Source organism: Tachyglossus aculeatus, chromosome X4, assembly GCF_015852505.1.
Source record: "Tachyglossus aculeatus isolate mTacAcu1 chromosome X4, mTacAcu1.pri, whole genome shotgun sequence".
NCBI lineage: Eukaryota > Metazoa > Chordata > Mammalia > Monotremata > Tachyglossidae > Tachyglossus > Tachyglossus aculeatus.
In genome coordinates, this window is record NC_052098.1 from 51,121,356 (window position 1) to 51,131,998 (window position 10,643).

A 10,643-nucleotide genomic window follows, 5' to 3' on the forward strand; every position below is an offset into this window, starting at 1 on the left:
GACAAGTTGAGTTGGAAGTGCTGGCAGGACACACAAGTAGAGGTGACCAGGAAGCAGGAGGTGCTGTGGTATTGCAGATCAGATGAGAAGTCGAGGCTAGAGAGATAGATTTGGGAATGATCTGCATAGAAGTGATAACAGAAGCCATGGGAACGGATGAGTTCCTGGAGACAGTGAGTATAAAGCGAGAAGAATAAAAGACCCGGATGAGAGTCAGAGGAGGAGTCAGTGAACAAAACCAAGGAGGAGCAGAGAGATAGGAGGGAGCCAGGATATCACTGTGAGAACATCCATTAATTCCTTCATTCAATCGTATTTATTGAGCACTTACTGTGTGCAGAGCACTGTACTAAGTGCTTGGGAGAGTACATTATAACAATAAACAGACCCATCCCCTGTCCACAATGAGCTGAGGCCTGATACGTTGTTGTGCGGAGAAGAGAGTGATCCCTGGTGTCCGTAGTAGCCTAGGGATCAAAGAGGGTCAGGGTGTTGTATATAGCCCTTTGGAGTAAGCTGAATTGTACTTTCCAAGTGCTTAGTACGGTGCTCTGCACACAGTAAGTGCTCAATAAATACGATTGAATGAATGAATTGAATGAGTGGAGATCATGGATAATCTTGGCGAGCACTCTGTGGAGTGGAGAGGTTGAAAGCCAGATTGTAGGGCTTCAAGAAGAGAGTTGGTAAAGAGTTGTGAAGCTTTAAATCTTCATCTTCATTACAAGAGCATAGAGGAGAGAAGCTTTTAATTTCCTGTGGTGCAGGGAGTCCTAGCTGCTTGGGGCATATGTTTCCAGTGCCCAGGCACTCAGGGCTGGGAAGCCTTGAGGTCCTGGGGCTTTAATCAACATGCTATTTGTCTTTTTTTAGCTCTTCACAATAGAGCATGGACCTGGGAGTTGGAAGGTCATGGGTTCTAATCCTGGCTCCGCCACTTGTCTGCTGTGTGACTTTATGCAAATCACTTAACTTCCCTGGGCCTCAGTTACCTCATCTGTAAAATGGGGATTGAGACTGTGAGCCCCACGTGGGATAGGGACTGTCCAAACTGATTTTCTTGTATCCACACCAGTGCTTAGTACAGTGCCTGGCACATAGTAAGTCCTTAACAAATGCCACAGTTATTATTATTATTATTATGCTCATAGTCAATCTATTTCATCCATGCATTTCCTCTAAATAGGTCTTGTGAATTTCCTTTTCAGTAACGAAAACTGTGATATTTGAAGAAATATTGTATCCCTTAGGATCCCTCTTTAAGACAACTGGTGCTTTGTCAAAGCTACAGCAGATATTCCTCTTCTGCTCCAGTCTCCTTATTCTGCAGAATTTACTAGGTAGAGTTCCTAAACTAGTTGAGAAACTAATTGAGAAGCAGCATGGCCTAGTGGAGAGGGCACAAGCCTTAAAGGCAGAAGGACCTAGTTCTAATTTTGCCTCTGCCACTTGTCTGCTGTGTCACCTTGGACAAGTCACTTCACTTCTCTGTGCCTCAGTTACCTCATCTGGAAAATGGGGATTAAGACTGTTAACCCCCTTGTGGGACAGGGACTATGTCCAACCCTATTATCTTGTATCTACTCCAGCACTTAATAATAATAATAATTATGATGATGATGATGGCATTTTATTAAGCACTTACTATGTGCAAAGCACTGTTCTAAACAGTGCCTGGCACATAGTAAGCACTCCACAAATACCACAATTCTCTTTTTTATTATTAGTTTCAATAGCTCCCACCATTCCTTTTACTAGTCAGTACCACTGTATGGCCAATGTCAGATTTGCCTCATCCTAGGTGAAGGTCAGGGTGACTAGAGCATGATTCATATGGACTCTCTCATACTATAGGAATTAAAACTTGGAAGGTGTGAATGGCAGAAGGAATTTTTGATGCTCTCTGAAGAGATATGTGTTGGAGCAGCTTTGTCACTGATTAGTGTTTTAGGAAGGCTGTATGAATGCACGATGCCATGTAATGGGCAAGCCCAGGACCTGACTAAATGTATCAAGATTTGCTATCATCAGGGCTGAAATCTATTCCCTTTCTTCAGAGATTGTGTTTTCTACTCTTCTTTGGTGAAAAGTCTTGGAGAGTCCTCCAGCATTTCTTTCCCAGTAATAAATCGATTTAGACTTGCTGTTACTGAAGCTAGAAAGCCCTTTGCAGCCTCTTATTTATGTTCCCTCTCCCATCCAACCAACACATTGTACAGACAAATGCGAACAAAAAAGCCATCCTCCTTATTTGTACATCTAACTATTCCAACTAATTAATCACTTCACTAAGCTATTCCTGTAATGTAAATATTATGTGAGGAAAATATTAGTGCCACATGTTTGTCCTCTCATAAGTTTAGAAACTGTGTTAAATCTGGGCATTCTGTGTATGCACATAATGGGTGGGTTTCATATTCATCTATTTAAATTTTGCCTTTGTTTTTCAGTTTATCAATTTAACCACTAGGCTGAAATTCTGACTCTCTGGTTTCTTGGGTTTTTGAAGAGCTCCCTCGCCTGTTCCTTTTTCCTTTTGTAATGACAAAGTATTTGTGACCCCTAAAAGAGGCCTTCCCTGATCAAGTCCTCATTTCCTCTTCTCCCTCTCCCTTTTGTGTTGCTGTTGCATTTGGATTAGCTCCCTTTATTCATTTCACCCTCAGCTTCCCAGCACTTATGGACATATCTGTAACATATTTATTTATTTTAACATCTTCACTCTCTCCAAGCATCTACACCCCATCAATTGAAGATAGGAGTGACCCAACTAGAACCTACAGATTAACACTCTTGAGGAGCATCTGAATGAAAATCAAAGGAAATATAAACTCTGTACAGACCAAGGGATTTGTGAGTGAATCAATCATTCAATTGTATTTATTAAGCTCTTACTCTGTGCAGAGTACTGTACTATGCGGCTGGGAGAGTAAAATTCAATAGAGTTGTTAGACACAATCTGCCTACAAGGAGTTTACAGACTAGATGGACAATCAAGGCAACCGTATTCCTGGTTAGGAATGTATTGTCTAACAATCCTAATTTTCTCCTTAATAGCCTATTTATCAGCCTATTGTTAATAAATTTACCTTAAATCCTTCTTAAACAGAAGTGACAATTAGATTTTATTTAAACTTCTGGTCCTGATGTTGAGTCTCATCAGATCTCATGATCTTTAGATCAGAGTTTAGTATGGCAACCCAGAGAAGTCTCTATTACTGGCTAGTCTACACCTTCAGAGATACACAAATATTTCGGTCTTCAGATACAATCATTCCAGACTTGCACTAACACTGATTTCACTATCAAAAAAACAAAACAAAACCCAAAACAAAGAAGGATGCCATCGACAGTATTTATTGAGCTCCTACTAGTGCTCTGGAAAAGCAGCCTAGTGGAAAGAACATAGGACTGAAAGTCGGGAGACTCAGGTTCTAGTCCCGGCTCTGCCACTTGCCTTCTGTGTGACCTTGGTCAAGTCATTTAACTTCTCTGTACCTCATTTTCCTCATCTGTAAAATGGGGATAAAATACCTCTTCTCCCTTTCCCTTAGATTGTGAGCCCCATATGGAACAAGGATTGTGTCTAATCTGATTGCATTTACCTCAGAATTTAGCACAGAGCTAGGCACATAGTAAGTGCTTAACAAATACCCCAATTCACTAAATTGTAAGCAGAGATCATGTCTACTTAGTTGTTGAACTCTCTTAAGTGCATGGTGGGTGTCCAATAAATGCCACTGATTAAATAATTGATAGTTCACTGTACCAGACACTTGGGAACATACAAGAAAAGTAAGCCTATAATCTGATTTGCATGGGCATGTTCAATTGTAAGAAGTGGGTATTATGCTACTTTAGAACGCAGGCAGAAAGAAGGTTGGGACCGTATCATGTTCAGGTGTGATGCAGTGTTTAGCCTATTGTAGGGATTCATTAAATAGTAAACAAAAATAGTTCCAAAGTGTTTAGTGCGTCAACTCTGACTTTTTCATCTGCTACTAACCACTCGAGTTAATTAGTGAAGTGGACAGCAGTTGATCAGTAACACTCCATGGTATCCATAGTTGGGTTGGTGGTGGGGAAAAATCTGGAAACTTGATTTGAAGAAATGTATTAGAAACCTGGTGTAATATCAGTAAGAGTGATTCTAGGGGCCACCCTAGACCAAATTAGTTTTGGCTTTGAAAGAGCAACTTCCACAAAAACATAGGTATTTGCTGAATTTTCCAACCAGATTGCCAACATTCAGCTCCACATTTCCTCTATACCAGTTGCTCACATGGTGATGTGGAGCTCTTTGGGGCCCCACCTTATCAAAAAGACAATGTAGCAGAACGGAATACTAGAGTTGATGCTGAGGTTAGTATCGAGATGATCTTCCATAGGTCACATAATGCATTGCAGGCAACTCAAGGTCAATCTAAATCATGGATCTCACCCACAAGTGAACTGTGGGTAGGATCTATGACCCAGATTAATCTGATATCAGCTGCAACCCAGATAGACAAGCGACAGATGGGCTAACTGCTTGTCTAGCTGGGCTGCAGCCAACAGCGGGTCAGTGCAACATAGAGCTGGTGTGTCATTGGGCTGGTGCTGCAAGGTGCCTTGTGAACCTCAGGCAAGGTCACTGAACTCTACAGCAGCAATGGGATAGCCTGGCCATCCACCATCGCAACAATTTATATAGCCATTGGGCATGTGCCTACAGCATTTTCAGTCATTGCTCTAAATAGATTGGTTTTCTCTCACGAAAAGAAATCTGTGGCTTACAATGGCTAGAAGGTTCCAGATCTGATGAGTCCTTGAATAAGGACAGATTTGGACATACTGGTACCCAATTAGTGTTCTTGACTAAATAGGACATTTCCTCTCAAGGGAAAAACAAATTAATCATGGCAGTGTGCTGCAAACTCTATGAGGATGTGTTCAAAGACTGAAGGTACATTTTCAAAGCAGAAATTTTGCTACCTGCCCTTCCACCCCTCTGCCCCCCCCGCCGGCCAGCCACTCCACCACACATGCATGCACACAAAAACACATGCTCATCCAGCAGATTGAAGAAAGGACTGAACATTTTTCTTTGGCAAGTAATTAGGAGACACTTACATGCATTCGTAGTCAGTTAAAAAGGCAAGTATACTGGCTTTGTTGGGGAACAAGGTAAACAAGGGACCTTCTCAATCAATCAACAAATCAGTGGTATTTATTGAGCACTTAACTCTGTGCAGAGCACTATACTAAGCATTTAGGAAAGCACAGTGCAACGGAGTTTGTAGTTGCAACCCCTACCCACAGTCTATGTGGGCAGACAGACATTAAAATAGAGTCGACATAGGGGAAATAGAGTTTAAGAATATTTACATGAGCATTATGGGGTTAGGGTGAGTATCAAAGTGCTTAAGGGGTATACGGCCAAGTATATAGCCAACACAGAGTGGGTGGCAGATAGGGAAAATATGGGCTTAGTCTGTGAAGGCTTCTTGGAGGAGATGATATTTTAGGAGGGTTTTGAAGGGGTGGGAGAGTGGTGGACTATCAGATATGAAGGGGAGGGAGTTTCAGGCCTGAGGAAGAATGTGGGCAAGGTGTCGGTAGCAGAATAGACAAAATCAAGGTACAGAGAGTAGTTTGGCGTTAGAGGAGTGGAATGTGTGGGTTGGGTTGTAGTAGGAGATCAGTGAGGTTAGGTCGGAGGGGGCTTGCTGATTGAGCGCCTTAAAACAGTTGATAAAAAGTCTCTGATGTGGAGGTGGATGGGTAACCATTGGTGGTTTTTGAGGAGTGGGAAGATATGGATTGGATGGTTTTTTCAGAAAAATGATCTGGGCATCAGAGTGACTTATGGACTAGAGTGGGGAGAGACAGGAGGCAAGGAGGTCAATAAAGAGGCTGGTGCAGTAGTCAAAATGGGAAATGAGTCCTTGGATCAGTGTGGTAGCAATTTGGATGGAGGGGAAATGAATTCTAGAGGTGTTTGTGAAGGTAGAACATACAGGACTTGGTGATCGATTAAACGTGGTGGTGGAGTGAGAGAGATGGGTAGAAGATCAGGCCAAGGTTATAGGCTTGTGAGAAAGGGAGAATGGTGGTGCTGTCTATAATGACAGCAAAGTCATGGGGAGGACAGGGTTTGGGTGGGAAGATGAGTTCTGTTTTGGACATGTTATGTTTGAGGTGTGAGCAAGACATCAAAGTAGAGATGTCCTGATAGGCGAGACTGCAGAACCAAAAGGGCAGGAGAGGTAGATTTGATAATCATGTGCATCAGACAGTTGCTGAAGTCGTGGGAGCAAATGAGCTCTCCAAGGGAGTGGGTGGAGATGAAGAATACAAAGGGACCCAGAACTAAGCCTTGAGGGACACAGTTTGAGGGTGGGAGGCAGAGGAAGAACCTCTGAAAGGGACTGAGAAGGAATGATCTGAGAGAGAGGAGGAAAACCAGGAGAGGACTCTGTGGGCAAAGCCAAGGTTAGATAATGTTTTCAGGAGAAGGGGTTGGTCCACAGTGTCAAAGACAGCTGAAAGTAGAAGAAAATTAGGATTTAGCATGAGGGAGGTCATTGGTGACCTTAAAGAGGGATGTTTCCACGGAGTGGAGGGGGTGAAAGTCAGATTGCAGGGGGTTGAGGAGAGAGCTGGAGAGGATGCAGAGGCAGCAAGTGTAGAAAACTCACTCAAGGAGTTTCGAGAGGAATGGCAGGAGGGAGATGGGCCAATAACTCGAGAGAACTGTGGGGTCAAAGGTTAGGGTCTCCTTTTTTAGGATAGAGTATACATACATGCAAACATTTCTTAGCACCTGTGATAAGGCTTGTCCTGGAAACGCTTTTAAAAGCCAAGTTCACAAGGAGTATGTACAAACAACTGACAGGCTTCATATGTTTATGCAGAAAGAAAAGGAAATTGCTTGTCTTAGGTACTTAATTACTCATTTGCAAAAACATTTGCTGAATTTGGGCCATCATATATTGAGATTTACTGCATACGATAGTTATTTCATCACCCTATTTCCCTAGTCCCACTCTCTACTGACACTTCAGTATTTCTGAGTCACCTAAGCACTTGCATACTTCTCTCCACTCCCCCCCACCCCACCTCACCACTCCATTGCACTTAATCTACATATCTCTGTATACTGTTACTTCCTCTATTTTATTTTCATCTGTCTTCTTGCAAGATTCTAAGCTCCTTGAGGGCAGAGATCATGACTATGTCTTTTGAACTCTCCCAAGCTGTTACTACAGTGCTCTGAACACAGTAAGTGCTCCATAAATACTATTGATTGACTGGGTGTACAGATTTTGTTGATGCTTTGGCAACATTCACATTTAAAAATATTATTCTGTGGTCAGTCCTGAGTCCATAAGACAAAATTTAGATTAGAAAGGTTGAGTTCAGTTACTGCTACTGGATGGTAGCTACATGTCTGAGTTTTCACATCGTTTACATTTTTTCCCCATTCCAAAGCAATGAGCGTTTTATGGACAAATACTAATAATTTTCATGAATTCTATGGGCCGGAAAATTTTATATATCTATTTGCTAATTTTCCCAACAACTGTAACTGAAACATTTTTGCTCAGTGTCATGTGAGACCAGCAAAGCATGTTTTCAATATTCCTAATACAGCAGTAGAACAAAATTTGCCCTGTCATTGAAATGCTGTATAAACTGGGTTGTTGCCATCTAGCTTTCATTAGACCTTGATTTGGGTGGAATCAAATAGGGTGTCAGAATTGGTCAATTTGCTTATTAAGTGAGGGCTGTTAGGAGGAAATAAGCTCTTGATTGGCATGGAGGTTGGGATTGTGATCCAGGACTTGGTTTATTTTGCCCTCAGTCCATACCTCCAGACTTACAACCAGCTTTTCAGGGATTCTAGAATGTCTTTTGTCTGTGGTCCATCCACAACATCCCATGGTCATTTTATAAGAGAAACCATCAACTCTGAAGAGATGGGTTGGCTTGCCTGGGTAGGGTGTGTCTTATGCCATCGAGTCGTTTCCGACCCATAGCGTCACCAAGGACACATCTCTCCCAGAACTCCCCCTTTCCATCTGCAATCGTTCAGGTAGTGTATCCATAGAGTTTTCTTGGTAAAAATAAGGAAGTGGTTTACCATTGCCACCTTCCATGCAGTAAACTTGAGTCCCCACCCCTGACCCCCTCCCATGCCCTTGCTGCCCAGCATGGGGGAGTTTTGACTTGTGGCAGATTGCTTTCCACTCACTAGCCACTGTCCAAACCAAGAATCGAATGGGTAGGCCTCTGCTTGACTCTCCCTCCCATAGCCAAGACTGGTACAGTCCTGGAAACTCTCCAGGTGTGACCCTGAGAGGGGGCCTGGGTAGCTAGCTGAAGGTTAATAGTTGTGTGGTGGCAAGTCTAATCTTCGTACCTGGCCTCTGATTGGAGCTGCCATAAAGGTGGAAGGTGAGAAGCAGTGTAGTCTAGTAGATAGAGCATGGGCCTGGGAACCAGAGGACCTGGGTTCATATCCTAGCCCTTCCACTTGTCTGCTGTGTGACCTTGAGCAAGTTACTTCTCTTCTCTTGGCCTCAGTTACCTCATCTGTAGGATTAAGACTATGAGCCCCATATGGGACATGGGCTGTGTTCAAAACAATTAGCTTGTATCTACCCCAGCTTGGTACAGTGCTTTGCACATTGTAAGCACTTAACAAATGCCTTTGTTAAAAAAAAAAAAAGGTGCTACTCTGGTAGGTTGGTGAATGAGAGTGTCAAAATGGAAGTTGTTGTTAATGATATTTGTTAAGCACTTACTATGTGCCAGGCACTGTATTAAGTGCTGGGGTAGATACTTGATTACCTTGTATCTACCCCAGTGCTTAGAACAGTGCTTTGCACATAGTAAGCGCTTAATAAATGCCGTCATTATTATTATTATTACAAGACAATCAGGGTGGACATAGTCCCTGTTCTGCATTGGGCTCACAGTCTTATTCACCATTTTACAGAATTTCTACAGAAGTGTGAATATTGCCAGTTTAGAGGCAACATTTATTATTATTATTACTATTATTATTATTATTATTATTATTATTATTATGGCATGTATTAAGCACTTACTACATGCCAAACACTGTTCTAAGTGCTGGGGTAGATTCAAGTTAGATTGGACACAGCTCCTATCCTACATAGAGCTCACACTCTTAATCCCCATTTTACAGATGAGGTAACTGAGGCCCAGAGAAGTGAAATGACTTGCCCAAGGTTACACAGCAGACATGTGACAGAGCTGGGATTAGAACCCATAACCTTCTGACTCCTAGGCCCGTGCTGTAGCCAGTAAGTCTCACTGCTTCTAAAGGAGAGGAGAGAGTTTTAGCCCCTAGTATTGGGGATGAGGTGGGGTGAGGGATGGGCATAAAAATAGGACTGGTAGCACTCCCATCCTTCACTGCCAGCCTTGAAGAAGCTGTGAAACAGAGTTTGAATTGGGGAAGGAGTTAAGTTAAGCCCTGGGTCCTCCAGAGCCTTATGACAGCTCTGTTTCTTACTGATACATAAGTAGGGAGAGGTCGGTCTGTCTGTCTCTGTCTCTGTCTCTCTCTCTCTCTCCCCCCCCCCGCCAAGGGACTTCTCATTCATTAGCACTTATTAAGGACCTACTGTGTGTAAAGCACTATATTAAGTCTTGGATGGTCTTTCTTAAGTTCTGCTTTCTTTTGAAACAGCAGGTGTGGGCCACTGCCCATAGCAGAATCATTGATATGAGAAAAGGATGGGATAATCTGGTATGTCAAATTCTCTATTATTTTGTGTCAATTTCTGTTGTGCCATCAGGGATCTCCATTTCTGGTTTATTTTGGAGAAAGAGCAATTCTTTGGATGATGTATTTATCTTGCTTCCTCTTTCAGCCTTCCTTCTTTCCTTCCCAGGATAGTATCCAAAAGCACACTGTGCATGCTTTCTTCTCCTTCCTTCCCTTTTATCATTAACAAGCTTATTCTGTTTCCCATGTAGTGTGTCTGCCAAAGTATGCTATTTTATCCCTGGGAGCTCTTGCCTACTTTTTCATGTTTCCATTTTAGTATCAAGGCCAAATTATCCATAAAGTGGTGTGTAAAATGAAATGACTTGATGGTATTTGTGTAAGTCAAGTGTGTTAGTCTTAAAATTATTTCATTGCATTTGTATGTTACGGCGCTCCTAGTGTAGATTTCATGGCACCAGAGAAAAAGATCACGATAATTTGTTATACATTTATTATATATCATTTCCCACTTAAGGTAGTTTTCAAGTAAATGACATGAATATATATTAATTTTGAAGTCTGGACTTTTTGGTAAAGAAAGGTAAAAGCGTAGATTCATGGCTAAGGTTACAGAAGGATAGGTTGTGTAAAACCACTGATATTTGGGCAATGGGAGAGGTAAGAAATGGGAGACCCATTTGGTCATTTGGCTATAGAAAAGCTAGTTGAAAAGCAATTGCCTGAAGGTCAAAATTTATCAGGCAGTTTTGTCTAATGAGCAGTTATCCAGAGTCTGATGGTTGGCAAAACTGATTATTGAATCTTGACCCTCCCCTCAAATCTAGCTCTAGAGTTAACCTTAATCTAAAACTCAATCCCAATCCTAATTCGAAATCTAACACTGGCCCTGATGGTATTT

General features: G+C 42.1%; 1 non-coding gene across 1 annotated transcript; it reads right to left on the bottom strand.

The window, feature by feature from the left end:
• Positions 1–8,209: 8,209 nt before the first annotated feature.
• On the bottom strand, positions 8,210–8,347 carry LOC119948610. The gene has a single exon (XR_005456994.1). It is a non-coding gene; the product is annotated as a small nucleolar RNA SNORA7 (small nucleolar RNA).
• Between the last annotated feature and the right edge of the window lie 2,296 nt (positions 8,348–10,643).